The sequence below is a fragment of the Leuciscus leuciscus genome (assembly GCF_965113295.1).
Source record: "Leuciscus leuciscus genome assembly, chromosome: 24".
Lineage (NCBI taxonomy): Eukaryota > Metazoa > Chordata > Actinopteri > Cypriniformes > Leuciscidae > Leuciscus > Leuciscus leuciscus.
The window spans coordinates 30,053,552-30,071,510 of record NC_138723.1 but is presented as its reverse complement, the minus strand read 5'-3'; the positions used below and the strand labels follow the sequence as shown (position 1 = coordinate 30,071,510).

The window sequence follows — 17,959 nt, the reverse complement described above, 5'->3', positions numbered from 1 at the left end:
TCTATCTATCTATCCATCATCTATCTATCTATCTATCTATCTATCTATCTATCTATCTATCTATCTATCTATCTATCTATCTATCTATCTGTCTGTCTATCTATCTATCTATCTGTCCATCATCTATCTATCTATCTATCCATCGTCTATCTATCTATCTATCTATCTATCTATCTATCTATCTATCTATCTATCTATTTATCTATCGGTCGTCTATCTATCTATCTATCTATCTATCTATCTATCTATCTATCCATCATATATCTATCTATCTATCTATCTATCTATCTATCTATCCATCATCTATCTATCTATCCATCGTCTATCTATCTATCTATCTATCTATCTATCTATCTATCTATCTATCCATCATCTATCTATCTATCTATCTATCTATCTATCTATCCATCATCTATCTATCTATCTATCTATCTATCCATCGTCTATCTATCTATCTATCTATCTATCCATCATCTATCTATCTATCTATCTATCTATCCATCATCTATCTATCTATCCATCATCTATCTATCTATCCACCGTTTATCTATCTATCTATCTATCTATCTATCCATCATCTATCTATCTATCTATCCATCATCTATCTATCTATCCATCGTCTATCTATCTATCTATCTATCTATCCATCATCTATCTATCTATCTATCCATCATCTATCTATCTATCTATCCATCATCTATCTATCTATCCACCGTTTATCTATCTATCTATCTATCTATCTATCCATCATCTATCTATCTATCCATCATCTATCTATCTATCCATCGTCTATCTATCTATCCATCTATCTATCTATCTATCTATCTATCTATCTATCTATCTATCTATCCATCATCTATCTATCCATCATCTATCTATCTATCTATCCATCGTCTATCTATCTATCTATCCATCATCTATCTATCTATCTATCTATCTATCTATCCATCGTCTATCTATCTATCTATCTAGCCATCATCCATCTATCTATCATCTATCTATCCATCATCTATCTATCTATCTATCTATCTATCTATCTATCTATCTATCGTCTATCTATAGATTATCTATCTATCTATCTATCTATCTATCTATCTATCTATCTATCTATCGTCTATCTATCTATAGATCGTCTATCTATTTATCTATCTACTGAATCTATAGCAGTGGTTCTCAAACTTTTTTGTCGCACCCCCTAGTTTAAACCCTAAAAAAAATCTATCCGTAATGAAAAACACCTGCAATAGTTTCACTTTGTAATGTCATTATTTCATTTAAAGGAACCGTATGTAAGATTGTGGCCAAAACTAGTACTGCAATCACTTTCAAAATTACTGTAGAGCGGTGTATCCCCTCCCCCTCCCCCCCTGAGTCGAGGTTGCAAGTTAGGCTGGCATTTTTTATCCGACACGTTTGTAGCTGCAGCTGTGGTAACTAGAGCAGAGCTGGCAACCCGGAAGCCGAAACACTACTGACTTCGTGATTGGTAGATAGGTGGAGGGTGGAGCTTCAGGCCAAAACACAACATGACAACATCAGTTGAGGGCTGCAACTTCACTTTTAAATGACAATATCCTGGCCGGACTACTGTTGTCAGTGATATAAGTATTTGAAATGAACATGATTTCTTAATGTCTAGTGACATATCAGGGCCATTTTATGATTAATTGAAATACATTTCTTAAATACGGTTCCTTTAACAGTAAGAGAGAAAACAAAAACATTTAAATATTTCAGTGATGCTTTGGATGAACAATACATAAAAGCGCTAATATATAAATATATATATGGTCTTCTCACCAGAACACGCTCCGCAGGGGAGAGGCGCGTTCACAATAGCAGTGATTCGGTCCGCTGAAGAAGAGCTTTTCTATGGCGAGCAACTTCTATGTTCGGCTTGTTACAACTGTGACAAGTCAACAGTGTGAAGAATGATTCAGTGTAATTGCCGTTCAATTCTGCTTTATTAAGGCAAAGCGCTAACTGCTATTCATGCACCTGAACGCCGTTGCAACGGCTGTTTTTTTTTTCTTTCTTTTTTTCTTTTTTCTGCTGATCTCACGTGAGAACCACTGATCTATAGATCTATAGTAACATCTAGGGCCCTATCTTGCACCCAGCGCAATTGACTTTGTACACCGACGCATACATCATTCCTATTTTGCACCCGACGCACAGCAGACTTTTCCCTCCACAGACGCACGCCGGTAAACTAGGGAATGAACTTGCGCTCCCGGGGACGGTTCAGCGAAGAGAGGAGGCGTGTTCCGGCGCAAACGTTCCCTGGTGCTATTTTGCAGTTTCAGAAAACAATTCTGCCACTGACCAGGAAAACCTAGTCTAAAGTTAGTGGCGCGTTGCGCATGTTATTCAGATGCTATTTTAAGGGCACATGCTTGGCCATAATCAATGTAGCGAGTGCACAACGCACATACACTTTGCTTCTCTCATCTACACACAGACGCAGCAGTTTTCATTTTTGCAAACCATACATTATTACAAGGAAAAATATTCCACACGAGGGAAATCATTGTTGTGTCCATGAAGATGTTAAAGAATAGGCATAAATCTAGCTTACACATTTACCCAAATTATTATACACCTGTTTATCCGAAGCTAATTTGGGTGTGTTTCTCCATCCCCAATGTCACTTCTCTGTGTTTTACGGCCCTGACAAGAACGTCGGTCTCCTCGGCTGTGAACCGCTCCTGGCAAATCCGCCGTTATAATAGCAATCCGCCATGGAACAAGCACGCCTGCTCTTTAAAGGGAATGTGAGATGACGCTCTGATTGGTTTATTTCACGTTACGCCCAAACCACACCTATGAATAATGAAGCTACTTCAGACCAACACATTTTAGATTTGCGTCGGGCGCAAGAGTCATTTATCCTGCCGGTATAATAGCAACAGCGCCCGAGACCCGCCCACAAAGTTACTTACGTTTCGCGCTTGATACTTGCGTTTCAGATCGTTAAAACAGGGCCCCTAGACTCTAGAAACTTTTGAAATACTTAAAAAAATAAATAAAATAGAATATTTTTAGTTTGTCTATCCATCCATCCGTCCGTCCATACATCTGTCTTTTTTCAAAACTTTCAATGCCCATGTCAGCAAACATTCAAAGTTTGTCTTGATAATTTTTGTTTTTTCTAACATCTGTCACATGAATTGCTTTGAACATCAATTTATTTTAATTCTACCTTATTTTGAAATGCAAATTGCAATTCTGCATCCTGTTTGTTGCCTCAGTTCGAATTCATGAAAAACGAGTGTAAAATTCAGAAAAAAATCCGTCTTTCATCCAAAAATGTCCATAAATACCAGGTGGAAACAACAGCCTAAAATGTAGTCCATGCTTGTTTTCATTTCATATTGCTCCCATGTTTATATTTTCTAAGCTCCAGTCATCTCAGATGTGAAAGACACAGGTGGAGGAGTGGATCTGTGTAAAGCCTGGGCTAAATGAGAGGTGGCAGGAGATGTGATTGTGTGTCTCTGAGTTTCCACTGTAGACACCAATCAAACAGAGTCTTGCTCCTCCAGCCCTCGTCTGCTTTCCTCCTTATATTTGTCCAGAAATGCTCTGTCGTCTCTAGGTCAGCGTGTGTGTCTCAGAGGCCATCTCCAGTTCCAGCTGATTCATCCGATTAATGCACTTTTCTGAAACAAGATCTGTGTTATTTTTGTTGTTACCTCGTCCAAGCGTTTATTTCCATCTGCATCACGTGGACTACAAGTGAAAATCATTGCACGTTCAATTTGCTGGCGTATCGTTTCTGTAAAGTTAAAGGTGCATTATTGTGTAATATTTAGGAGGATCTGTTAATGCAATATCATATACACATCTATGTTTTCAGTGGTGTATAAAGACCTTACTAAATGAACCGTTATGTTTTTATTACCTTAGAATGAGCATTTCTCTCATTCACACACCACGGGTCCGCTTACATCGACATGTTTCTACGGTGGCCCTAAACGGACAAACGCGTTTCGTCACTATATTGTTCTTCATGTAAAGAAGCTAAAGCTGAAGTCAATAATATTCGCAATAACGTATCGTTTAACTGAATAATAAAGTAAACCTAATTTCTTAATTTATCTTTAAGAAACCTGATTACTTAACTGGCTACTCTCTGCTGTCTCAGACGACGACATCACTTCCTGTCGGCCACCGTAACGTCTGTTGGGTGCAATTCACAACCTCACCACTAGATGCTGCTAAAAATCACACACTGCACCTTTAAGTTGTCAAACATATCTCACTTAATGATAAGCATTGCACACTTCAAAATCACTTTATTGGGTAGAAAAAGAGATGACAAAAGCAAGGGATGCGCATAACTACATCCCAGCTGGCAAAAGTATGTTTATAAGAACGTTTTGCTAATTTTCCCATTTCCTATTAAGTTATATAAAAAAAAGTTATTTCGTAATGTTCTCTGAAAGTAGATAAAAAAAAATAAAAAAATGTTTAAAAAAAAAGGTTCAATGAACAACGTATAAATCAATTTTTTTTTTTTTTTTTTTTTTTTTTTGGAGCTAATGCTTTGAGAACATTATTAAAGACCAGATACATTTGAGCAAACATTCTATTAATCTATTAGGTTATGTTAGCTATCTAACATGTCTATCTATTAATGTTACAGGAAGAAACTCTTCATAACTTCGAGAGAGAACGTTCCCTGTCAACTTGGCTATGCTTTAAAGGGGATTTTGCAGATGCAACATCACTAAAAGGGTTTAGCGTGCTGAAAGTCTAACACACTAAAGCACACAGTGCATTAAAATCCTTCTCTAATAATTGCAAAGCTTATCCCTTTTAAAGCCCACCACTAATCATTGTCAAGCTAGTCGGTCATCTTGACCCATTCCCGAGCCTGTGCGACCTGAGTGATCTAATACTAGTGCAATTATCAATCCTGCTTATGTTCAGAGTTTGGCAAACATCATTAAATAGATTTGTGTAGTGGAGATCAGATGTGAGAGCGTCGCCCTCTAGTGGTGTTTAACGGGAACACAGCGAGCTTTACTAACACCACACACCCTAAACCGTGTTCAGTCTGCAGGATTAGACACTTCATTAGAATGTTTTGCATCTAATCACTGGAGAGTTTCTCTTTGTGTGGGATGTGGGATGTGATTGGCTCAGCCAGCCAGCAGGGCGGGCCAATCACACCATGATGTTCATCATTTAGCATGCGGCAGCTTATTTAGTTAGCTTGTTTGCATGAGGCGCACATCAACAGCACTGCACCTGTAGAGGGTTTTGTCCGCCCCTCGGGACTATGGTTACAGTGCTGATGAAAAATGCAGAGTTTAGACGAGCTGTTTACTCAGTGATATATTGCCACGCCGCCTGATCTGCATAACGCTGACCTCTGTCTGTGCATGTGCAGGCGAACCCTGCTGGAGGACCAGTTTAGATACTGCACCACTACACTGGGACGCACACATCTTACTTAAGTTTAGTTTAGTTTATTTTTTGTTAAATAAAATATAACAATTTATTTTATTTTTATTTAAATTGTGTTAAATTTAATTAAATGTATCTGTTTATTAATAATTATTTATACATTTATTAATTTAGCAGATGCTTTTATCTAATGCATACATTTTGACCAAATATTATTGTTATTATTTAACAGGATTTTTTCATATTTTATTTGATAAACTTAATTTGATTCATGTTCATTAATAGTTATTTATACATTTATTCATTTAGCAGATGCTTTTATATAATGCATACATTTTGACCAAATATTATTGTTATTATTTTACAGTTTTTTTTTTCCATATTTTATTTGATCAACTTAATTTGATTCATGTTTAATATTTTCAAGTAAATTGCGTTAAATTTAATTTGTTTATTAATAGTTATTTATACATGTATTAATTCAGCAGATGTTTTTATCTAAAACATAAATTTTTACCAAATATTATTGTTAAACAATTTTTTTTTCATAGTTTATTTGTTAAAATTAATTTGATTCATATTTAATATTTTTAATTAAATTGTGTAAAATTTTATTTAATTGATCTGTTTTTTAATAGTTATTTATACATTTATTAATTTAGCAGATGCTTTTATCTAAAGCATACATTTTTACCAAATATTATTATTATTATTTAACCGTTTTTTTTTTCCATATTTTATTTGTTAAACTTAATTTGATTCATGTTTAATAATAATTACATTTATTATTTTGACAGATGCTTTTAAACAAAGCATACAGTTGCAAAAGCTATTATTAGTAGTAGTATTAATAATAATAATAATATTACATTTTTCAAAATATTGTTTAATTGCACTTTAAATACGGGTATAAATCCCCATAAATATAATACAATTTTAATCCTGAATTCATATTTAATGCTGCTGTATATTCAGCGGTCATATTTCTGCCCGGTTACCTGCCCATGGACGACCCAATAGCAGCGCGCCGCTAAACGAATCATCAGTTTCAACCTCAGAATCCTTTCATAGCAGATGGGATCAATGAAGCCAGATCTTCTTCCCTGAATTAGTCATAGTTTTCTGTTTTGTAGAGAAATGAATAGTCAGAGGAAGAGGCTTTATGATTCCCACAAACATCTGCTGCTCTGCTGTTTTCATCACCAGCGCTGAACACACGCTCATAAATCAACACACTGAATTCACCTGTCCACTTACACTCACGGTTCACTCAGCGTGTGTCGAACACGTATATTGTGACTTCAGGAGGAGGACGGCAGTTTTACACAAGCTGCGTACAGTAGAGTTATGAACTGTGTTTCATAACCGTATATTCATATGCTAGTATCTAGAAAGCAGACTGACCAATAAACACTATAGTATTTAATATTTGCTCTATCTCTCTCTCTCTCTGTATATAATATATATATACAGCACCCTAAGATAATTTTTTTTTTTTTTAAGAAAGTAACTTTTATTCAGTAAGTTTGCATTAAAAAAGTGACAGTAAAGACATGTATAATGTTTAAAAATATATATATTTCGAATCGATGCTGCTCTGGTTAACATTTTTTTCATCACAGGATCCCGAAAAAATTTATGATATTGATAATAATAATCAGAAATGTTTCTATTTGACTCTGGTAAGTTTCTCCATAGCAGACTGGTGGGTGTGGCCTTGGACGGCAACATGCCCAGTGCATTATGGGTGTTTTCTAGTTTTCTCTAGTCAGATAGAATTGATTTTTTTCTCTCTACTATATCGATGTTATGTAGCTCCGCCCCTTTTCAGCGCAGCACTGGTTGTCTTTTGTCTTACGGTTTGTATTTCCACAGCGATCTTCCGTATTTATGAATGATAAAATCTTGTTTTCAAATCAACCCCGGATGACATCCGCTTCAAACATTACAATGCTCATGATAACCTTCGTTAACTCTATAGCATATATCCACTTCACCAGCTAATTACTCCTGGACAGCGATGTCATAGAAAGCTACCACAAAAACGCAAGTTCAAAGACAATATTATAAAGATGGATGAGCGCTTGTTTCCTTGGCACATAAGGTCTATAGGCAGCATATTTTGATGCTTTAATTAGATTTCAGTGCTGCATGAAACTGCTATATATAATGTTGAATAAAATGTAGGCTATAATAATGCAATGGGGGAATATTTGTGGGTCCTGATAATGCCAAATGTCTGATGTTACCAGTAAAAAGTGGCCTACATTATTTTTAATATAGTCAGTGAAAGAGTACAAGCATATTTGTCTAAAATAATTATGTATTTTCAGCTTCAGAATCATGAATATTGGGTTCATGAATATGCTTGAAATCCTTGAAAATGCTTGAATTTTGATGTTGTGTTTTCAAGGTTTGAAAAGTGCTTAAATTTTGGATTAAATGCTTGAAAATGCTTGAAATTGATCAAATGTACTGACGGTTAGTATTATCGTTTAAAATGTAATTATCATTAAAACCGTGTTTGATTATTGCGATTTTAATAACTCACTGTAAACCCTGACCAGCCAGCAACAGGCTGGCGCTGGCGCAGCGTGCAATGTTGTTGTTTTTTTATCGGAGAAGGAATGGCGGAAGGCAGATTAATGTTTTAAATCTTACATGATCACAAAAATATGATCAAACTCAGTAAACAATAAATCAACTCTGATTTCATTTTCAATACAATCGAAAACGGAGACGCAAGACGGCAAGTTGTATTTGAATGAAACGAGAGAGCGCGTCCGTTGTGATGCATGTGCGCTGTGTTATAATGCGTTGCTATTGACGACGGTCATTTTAAGGAAGGAAATGCCACAGAATATAATCTTGCTTAAAAAAGTGCATAGATCTGCTTGTTTTATTTGTTGTTTGTTGATTTTCAAGTATATAACTTCTTGAAGTGTTTTCAGTGTGAGCATCAGTTATTTTTGAACATTTTCATCTCGTTTTAACAAAACCGTGATAATATTGATAATCACGATAATTTTGGTCACTATTATCGTGATATGAAATGTTCATACCGTCCCTAAAATGGAATTACAGGGTTGTTGTTGCACTGTCTCAGATTTTGTTCAAACTTTGTCTATATCAAGAATGTGTCCCAAAACCAAGGCCTGTAAAATATTTCTGTTCAAATCCTGTCTTAATTTTTTCAGCCCTTGAAATCACATTATCTGGGAAGCAATATTTGGACATTAATATAATGAAAAGTATTATTCATAGGCATTATTTTCTTAGACAGTGATACATTTAGAAAAATAAAACTTGTGATTTGCTTAATTATCTGATCCTTCTGCTATTACGAAACACAATTTTGGCTGTTTATACGATTTATCTCTTTTAATGTGATAAAAACACTAAATAATAATTTTGACTATTCATTGGCATGTCATTGATGGTGATGTAAGGTGCTGGAAAAAGCTTTATAAAATGGACCTTGAAAGTGCTTGAATTTGACCTTGGAAAAGGTGTACGAACCCTGTATTCTGGTGTCTCTATTGTCCTGTGCTTTGGGTTTCATTTACACACACAATGTAATATCAGATTTAGCATTTTAATCAACAGTGCATTTTTTGTTAACCATTTATCATATGTTTTGGAGTATCGCATTAATATCGTATCGTGATATGTATCGAATCGTGACATGAGGGTATCATTACACCCCTACAATTATTTTTATTTTTATTTTTGCACATCTCCTGCTGGATGAATTAGCCTTAAAATGTCCAATCTACATAAATAATCTCAAAATGACCAAATATGATCCAGTTCACAGTCCTGGTCCATATATTGGTCTGTCACTACGCAACAGTGCCACAGTTACCAGGTATCTGTGCGGTTTCCAAGAACCAGTCAATAAACATCTAGTCTCATAAGTTTGATCAGATGTTGGCAGCTCCATTGGTAAACTGGCAGGTCTCTGGACGTCGGGTTGAATGTTCGGCTAGAGGTTCAGCGAGGTGTCTGAATATGACTATGAATGCTCAGTGTCACATTGCCTCGCGCTGTGTTCATAAAGAGAGGACGTGGAAAGAGATGAGCTGATGTTAAAGATGAGTTTACCCGCTCGCACCGACCTCCACTCGTTCGAGCTGTTGGCCAATCCTCTCTGCATGTCCTCGTGCGGCTCGCCGTTCGCCACCAACAAACCCATCGACATCAAAGCCCGGAGACGATGGTAACGTTTGACGTTTTTAACCTGTTTGTGTTGTTATATTTAAACGAACAGACTTTAGCGCTGCAGAATTTTAGCGGTTTGTGTTTATGTTGGGTTGCTTTACCTTCTGTGGCTGTGTAAACATTCCCTCTCATGCATTTGTTTATTCCTAAAGTGATTGAATGAAGAGGCAGAGCTCAGGCTGCTAATGTGTTTATATATCACTTAATCACATTCACCTTAAAGAGCCGTATCAGGTGAGAGACGCTCAGTCAGATTCCCACACTGAGGAAAAACCTGCTGAGAATCACGCTATTATTAGTGGTATTTGCCAGTTTTACTCTTGGTAGTCAACCGGTGTTGCTGATATCTATTCAGGGTAATGCAGTCTGCAGAGTGCAAAAAAGATATTCGTATTTATTTTACTCAGAATGCTTTAGAAATATTTGATATATGTGCATTATGCACCAATAAGGCTGATGTTGCATCTGAATGAATACTGCTGTTAATCGGCTAAGTTGGGTTGGAGTAAGGTTCAATCTGTGAACTTTAGTAAATGCATTGGGTTCTATGTAGATCCCCATTGATGCTTTTTTCTAAGAGTATACATCAGGTTAGGGATTAGTCTGAAACTAACCGACTTTTTCAAGCCCAAGATCCCTGACCTCGGCCCTGATGCAAGATCTACCTATAGATTTATCATGGGCCATTCCCTTTTTTTTTTTTTTTTTTTTTTACAAACCAATTGACCAACAGTTGCCGTTTTTATTCTTCTTTTTCTTTAAGCAAATTTGTTTTGTTGTTAATTTGCTCTATAACTGACCTTAAAAAAAACTGTTGCCATTTGAAATTAAGAGTCAACCACTGCATTTTAAAGCGGTGGTTGATTATGATTTCACTCTTCTAACTTTGGTTAGTGTGTAATGTTGCTGTTTGAGCATAAACAACATCTGCAAAGTTACGACACTCAAAGTTCAAAGCAAAGGGAGAGATTTGCTTTTAAAGAATTCGCTTTTTAAGGACTACAACAAACGGCTGGTAGAGACTACAGGACATTCCTCCCGGGTTAGTGACATCACCAACCTTAAAATTTACATAAACCCCGCCCCCGGAACACGATTTATAGATAATCAATGACTAGAACTACACATAAGCTACATAAATTCATCAACTAACCATTCAGAAATGTCCTGTTGCTTCTACATGTCGTCACTTCTTCTTGAGTCTCACCATCATTGTCTGAATCCGGTTTGAACATAAAAGGCTAAAAGTTTTCGAAGTTTTCAGTGCATGTCTGTGTGAGTGCAAACTGTTGAAGCTCCGCCCCCTGTGCCGGGAGCAGCAGCTCATTTGCATTTAAAGGAACAGACACAAAAACGGTGCGTTTTTGCTCACCCTCAAAAATGGACAATTTTAACATGCTATAAAAATATCTGTGGGGTATTTTGAGATAAAACGCCTCGGTTACGACTGTAACCTCGGTTCCCTGAAGAGGGAACGAGCGTTGCGTCGAGAAATGACGCTGTGGGAACGCTTTGCGTGATGACGTCTTGAAGCACATGTAAAATCAGTCCAATGGTGTGGCGGAACGTCAGAGGCGGGTGACGTCACGTACCAGGAAGCTATAAAAGCCGGCCCGAAACAGAAAACGAAAGCTTCGTAAAAGTCTGAAGTCGAGCTGACAGGCATGAAGGAGATATGGCAGGGCGACGCAACGCTCGTTCCCTCTTCAGGGAACCGAGGTTACAGTCGTAACCGAGGCGTTCCCTTTCAAGGGAACTCCCGTTGCGTCGAGAAATGACGCTGTGGGAACGTCTATACCAACGCCTCCATAGCTACAAATGTCTGTCCTGTGTGAAATCCGTAGAGCAGCACTAGGAAGACAAAACATGAGACCCTGGAGCAGAGTCTAGATCCAGAGAGTAAAACCTGACGAAAGTGTGCGGTGAGGACCAGCCTGCCGCATCACAGACGTCCTGTAAAGAAACTCCTGAAATAAGGGCCTTAGAGGCCGCCATACTCCTCGTCGAGTGCGACCGGACAGCCAAAGGAGAAGGCTGCCCAGCCGCCTCATAAGCAAGTGAGATAGCCTCGACCACCCACTTGCTCATCCTTTGCTTAGACACCGGGCCCCCTTTGTTAGGGGACCCAAAGCACACAAATAATTGATCACTTTTACGCCACAGGGCAGCTCTGTGGACGTAAGCGTCTAACGCCCGCACAGGGCAAAGCAAATTATTAGCCTCCTGGTCAGCATTTTGAAAGGGAGGAGGACAGAAGGCCTGCAGAACAATAGGTCTAGCCACATTAGTGGGGACCTTGGGGATATAACCCGGTCTCGGATGAAGGAACGCTTTAACCATACCCGGAGCAAACTCTAAGCATGACGGAGCCACCGACAATGCTTGAAGATCCCCTATTCTCTTAAGAGAAGAAATAGCCAGAAGGAAAAGAGCTTTCAGAGTAAGAAACTTCTCAGGAACCTCCTCAATGGGCTCAAAGGGGGCCTGGGATAAGCCTTGTAGCACAAAGGACAAATCCCAAGGTGGCACCCTAGAGCGAACTGCAGGCCTCAGCCTCCAAGTGCCACGAAGGAAACGAGATACCAGAGGGTCTTTCCCCACAGACATTCCACCCAAAGGAATGTGGTAAGCACCTATGGCCGCCACATAAACCTTTAAAGTGGACGGGGTCAGACCTGCAGTGAACCGGTCCTGCAGGAACTCCAGCACTGTACCAATTGGGCAGTGGACTGGGTCCAACCGACGGTCACTACACCAGGAAGTGAAAACTCTCCACTTCAGGGCATAAAGTTTCCTCGTGGAGGGAGCTCTGGACTGTAGAATGGTCTCAACAACCTCGGTTGAGAGACCTGACTCTATGAGCTGGGCCCCCTCAGAGGCCAAGCCCACAGGTTCCACAGTTCTGGCCGAGGGTGAAATATCGAGCCCTCTGCCTGGGACAGAAGGTCCCTCCTGACGGGTAACTCCAGAGGATGCCCGTCGAGGAGGGACACAAGATCGGGAAACCATACTCTGCCCGGCCAGCGCGGGGCTATAAGAAGTAGATGGACCCGGTCCCTGCGAACTCTTTCCAGAACTCCCGGGAGCAGAGCAACTGGGGGAAAGGCGTACAGACGTAGCCTCGGCCACGTCTGTACCATAGCATCCAGTCCCAGAGGAGCTGGATGCGTGAGGGAGAACCAAAGTGGACAGTGAGACGTCTCTCGAGACGCAAACAGATCCACTTGTGCTTGGCCAAACTCCCTCCATATCAGCTCCACCACCTCGGGGTGGAGCCTCCATTCCCCGGGCCTCGGCCCCTGCCTCGACAGAGTGTCTGCTCCTATATTCTGTACCCCGGGGATGTAAGCTGCCCTGAGTGACAGTAACTTCCCCTGGGACCACAAGAGGATATGGCGTGCCAAGTTGGATAACGGGCGCGAGCGCAAACCCCCTTGGTGGTTGATATAGGCGACTACCGATGTGTTGTCCGTATGTACTAGCACATGGTGCCCCCTGAGATCTGTGATAAAGCTCCTCAGAGCCCGGAAGACAGCTAACATCTCTAGGCGATTGATATGCCAGGAACGATGATGGTCTTCCCACAGACCTTGAGCCGAGCGACCCTCCAGGATCGCTCCCCAGCCCGTGAGGGAAGCATCCGTCGTTAGCAATTTGCGACGACAAGGAGCTCCCAACACTGGGCCCTGGGACAGGAACCAAGGCTTCTTCCACATAACCAAGGCACGTAGGCATCGCCGCGTGACCTTGATTGTGCGAAATGGGTTGCCCCTCGGGGAAAACCCCCTGGTCCTGAGCCACCACTGCAGGGGCCTCATGTGTAGCAGTCCAAAAGGTATCACGTTGGAAGCTGCTGCCATGAGACCCAACAGTCTCTGGAACTGTTTGACAGTGAGTAGCTGACCTAGCTTTACACTTTTCACAGCTGCAAGGATGGAATCTATCCGTGGCGGTGACAGGCGCGCCTGCATCGACACAGAATCCCAAACCACGCCTAGAAAAGTGGTCCTCTGTAATGGAGAAAGCACACTCTTCTTGGCGTTCAGCCGTAACCCCAACTCTTTCATGTGGGCGAGAACAACATCTCGATGTTGAACCGCCATCTGATGCGAATGAGCTAAAATCAACCAATCGTCGATGTAGTTCATAATGCGAATACCCTGGAGGCGCAGTGGCGCCAGAGCTGCATCCATGCATTTGGTGAAAGTGCGGGGTGATAAAGCTAGGCCGAATGGAAGAACTCGATATTGGTATGCTTTGCCCCCGAAAGCAAACCTCAGGAACTTCCAATGACACGGACGGATGGATATATGGAAATATGCGTCCTTGAGGTCTATCGTGACAAACCAGTCCTCGGACCTGATCTGTGGCACGATCTGCCTCAATGTTAACATTTTGAACTTGAGCTGCATGACTGACTCGTTCAGAACTCGAAGGTCTAAAATGGGACGCAATCCCCCGTCCTTTTTTGGAACTATGAAGTACCGGCTGTAAAACCCGGTTTCCCTGCTGGAGGGAGGTACATATTCTATGGCCCCTTTCTCTAACAGAGTGTTTACTTCCTGTTCCATAACCAGAACCTGCTCGGGGCCCACCACTGTGGGCAGGACCCCCATAAACCGAGGTGGGCGTTTCTTGAATTGTATCTGATACCCTTTTTCCACGGTCTGCAGGACCCAACGAGAAACATTTGACAGTAGCTTCCACGCTGTCAAAGATTCTACTAGAGGTACCAGCCTCTCGAGACTGGTTTCTGGATTTTGTTGCTGTTGAGTAGCCTGTTCGACGCCCTGTAACGGCGAACCGGCAGGGAACGACCGAACAGACTGCTCTAGCACCCTCCTCAGAGGGGGCGGGCATCCCGAGGCCACTACGTTTCCGGGTGGACCTTGAGATATGTGCTCGCCGGAGACCGCTGCGCCCTGTAACACCGGAGGCGGCAGGGTTGGCAGAACGGTCCCCTGAGGGTACCGAAGAGAGACGGGCACCGTAAAATGAGGTGTTAACCGCTCTGCTTCGGGGGGGACTACCCTCATTTGTCCTGGGTCCTCGGACGTCAGGACTTTTTCCCAGCAGCCTTCTTGGCGGTAAGAACGGTCCGCAGATCCGTTCTACCCCTCGAAGACTGCTGGGTTTGAGCGCGCCCTCCGTGTCCCCGAGGTTTTTGTGGGGGAGCACGGGAGGAAACGCTCTGTTTCTGAGTGGCACGGTGCTCAGCGCTCTTTTTAGAGGAGTGAGGCTGCTCCCGCTCAGCAGCCTCATAGAAAGAACGGCGGGGGAGAAGTCTTTGGAGAGCAGCTGCTTGTTTGGCAGCTTCCTGTGATTTTGCTACTGCACTATTAACTGCATCGCCAAATAGACCAACCGTGGAGACCGGAGCATCTAAGAGAACATTTTTTTCTTTATCTTTAATGTCGCTCAGATTGAGCCACAGATGCCTCTCAGTGGCCACCAGGGCTGCCATAGACCGCCCAATTGATCTGGCGGTCTCCTTGGTGGCCCTGAGAGACAAATCTGTGGCTCTGCGTAGTTCAGCCACAGTGTCGGGACCAATACCCCCGCCCTCCTCTAAATCACCCAGCAGTTCAGCCTGATAGGCTTGCATAATAGACATCGTATGCAGACACGCTGCTGCCTGACCAGCGGCTGCATACGATTTATGAACCAGGGAAGAAGTTATTTTTACTGGCTTAGATGGAAGTGTAGGAGTCTTCAGGGAAGATGCCGTTGCTGGAGAGAGATAGCTCGCAAGCGTCTCTTCCACCTTCGGCATCTCCCCATAACCATGCTCTTTATATTTATAAATGGAAGAGTAGTGGGATGTGTGTGGTGAAAATACTCTGTACGACACTGGTTTTTCCCACGATCTCGACACCTCGGTGTGGAGATCGGGGAAAAACGGAAGACTCCTGCGCTGGGGCTGCGCACGAGATGGCAGGAAGCGTTCGTCAAGCTTGCTTTTTGAGCGAACGTCCTGCCTATCCTCTGGCCACTCAATGGAAAGTCTGTCAACTGCTCTAGTAATAACATCGAGCAGTTCCTCAAACGCGTGAGACTGAGGTGGCGAATCCTCAGACTCAGCTTCAACACTCACAACATCCAACTCCTCAGAGCTGGACAATTGCAGCATTGGTGCCTCTATCAGGGGGGAAGAAACCGCAGCGCGTGCTTCCGCACCCTGATGAGAGGCACTGGATCTGTCAGATTGATGCTGAGATAAGGCAGAGCCCGTCTCAACATCCACTGACAGATCCATTTGCGAACCCCAGGTCTGAGATCGCCGCCGAGCCTCAGCCGCGGCGGGACCCGAGCCCTGGGGAACGTGGTCGGGATTGAACCGAGCCAAACGGGATCGGAGCGTACGCAATGGAAGCGCACAGCAATGCTCACAGTCACCACCCTCGAGTGCTGACTGGGCATGCTCCTCTCCCAAACAAACAACACAAAGAGTGTGTGTGTCACCTCCCGTTAAATAACGCGGGCAGGGATGGACACACACTCGATACTGCTGCTTGCTCGCCATAACTGAATCAATATATATATATAGAGACAGACAACACCAAATAACAAGGACAGATTTCAACACAGAGCGCAACTGAAGACTCAGAAAGCTTTCGTTTTCTGTTTCGGGCCGGCTTTTATAGCTTCCTGGTACGTGACGTCACCCGCCTCTGACGTTCCGCCACACCATTGGACTGATTTTACATGTGCTTCAAGACGTCATCACGCAAAGCGTTCCCACAGCGTCATTTCTCGACGCAACGGGAGTTCCCTTGAAAGGGAACTTCACATTCACACTCTGGGGACATCAGAGACATATTTTACATCTTGTGAAAAGGGCATTATACACCACTTTAATCACAATCCAAACAAAGATGCTACACACCATGTAGCATAAACAGTTGTTTTTGACTTAGAACAAATGAAGAGCTCTTTTCCAAAACGGGATAAACGCCATTTAAAAAAAAAAAGAGTTTGTCATGTCATTTTGCTGTGTTCTGAACCTATTCACTGCTCCATCAACGTTTCATGCCAAATCGCTATATTTTCTTGTTTAAAATGTACTGCAAGATGCAGTTTCTTTCCAAAACGAGATAAGCGCCAAACCTATTTTTAGCCTAAACGGGATATATCCTCTCAACCAATCAGAATTCGGTGAGCGTTCTACGCAATCCAAATAGGCGGCGATCTGAACAGAGGTTTGTTACTTTGTTTATGTTCATTCATTCCTCAAAATGAATGCTTTAAACTGTAGTAACACTTTTGATGGCCTTGATGAGCCAGTGAGACCTACACCTGGGGGTAGAAAACGCAGACTGGACAAAGAAAATCACAAAAAACAACAAAAAAAGAAGGTTCGTCACTCGGGTGGCGCGTTAATACCAACAGTGGGATGTCAACACAAAGCTGCCGCCAAAGGTTTCTGTCAGGCCGAGAGGCTGTCGCCGGACGATCTGATGGTAAATTTCAACTATTTTTATGAAAAACAAAACAAGGTTGACCAGGACCAGGCCATACTTCATCTCCTGGACATCACGCAAGTGACAAGGAAGCGTCCGAAAGTCCAGGACATTAACAAACAAAAAGACCGGAATGTATCTGTTAAGTACAGTCTTTTGTGCAACAGTCATCTGGAGAAAGTGCCCGTTTGCAAGGCGACCTTCATAAAAGTGTTTTGTGAGTACAACTTTCGTTTCAGAAAGGTTTCCCCCTCGCGATAAAGATATTTTCCTGTAAAGAAGCCTGCTAACGTGACATTAAAAGTACTGAATAGTTCTACTAGCCTACTGATAGATAGACTGGCCTTTGATACACTGACCATGATAAGGTGCTATGGTAGATTGTGTGTAGTGATGATAGTGCAAAAGTACAAAATGCGGCCAGTAAACAGTGCAGGGATATGTGCAAAGATGTGATTGTTGTTACATATGATTGGACATTATGTTGTTGTTACATGGTATGTCATTGCTATAGAGCAGGGCTCACACACACATTTTCTATGAGGTTTTGATGCTTTGGCAATACAAAATGTATATATATTTTTTAATGCCAATAAAGCATATTGAATTTAGAGAGAGATGTGTGTGTGAAAGGTGATATGTTAAGCAAAAGCAGTTCCTAACCCCTGCTAAGGAGAATACTGAAAGGGGGAGGGAGTCTATTTTACTATTTATTTTATTTGGCTTTTATTTATTTCATGCATTTGCACTTATTTAATTTATATTCATTTAAACTATGAGTACCTGATTATATGTTGCATGTTCTCTTGTTTGTTTGTTTTTTAAAAGACAAACCATCATTTTTTTCCAAACATTGATGGATT

General features: G+C 41.5%; 1 protein-coding gene and 1 long non-coding RNA gene across 5 annotated transcripts in view; one reads left to right on the top strand and one right to left on the bottom strand.

Moving 5' to 3' along the window:
- LOC309489756 (3',5'-cyclic-AMP phosphodiesterase 4D-like) overlaps positions 1 to 17,959 on the top strand; it is a 288,142-nt gene that overhangs the window by 212,904 nt on the left and 57,279 nt on the right. The window lies entirely within an intron of this gene.
- Positions 6,128 to 17,959, bottom strand: part of LOC309489824 — a 186,151-nt gene continuing 174,319 nt past the window's right edge. The window contains exons 2-3 of the long non-coding RNA XR_014202522.1: positions 7,432 to 11,034; positions 6,128 to 6,847 (exon numbers count right to left, since the gene is read on the bottom strand). This is a non-coding gene — a long non-coding RNA (uncharacterized lncRNA). The remainder of the gene's footprint in view (positions 6,848 to 7,431; positions 11,035 to 17,959) is intronic.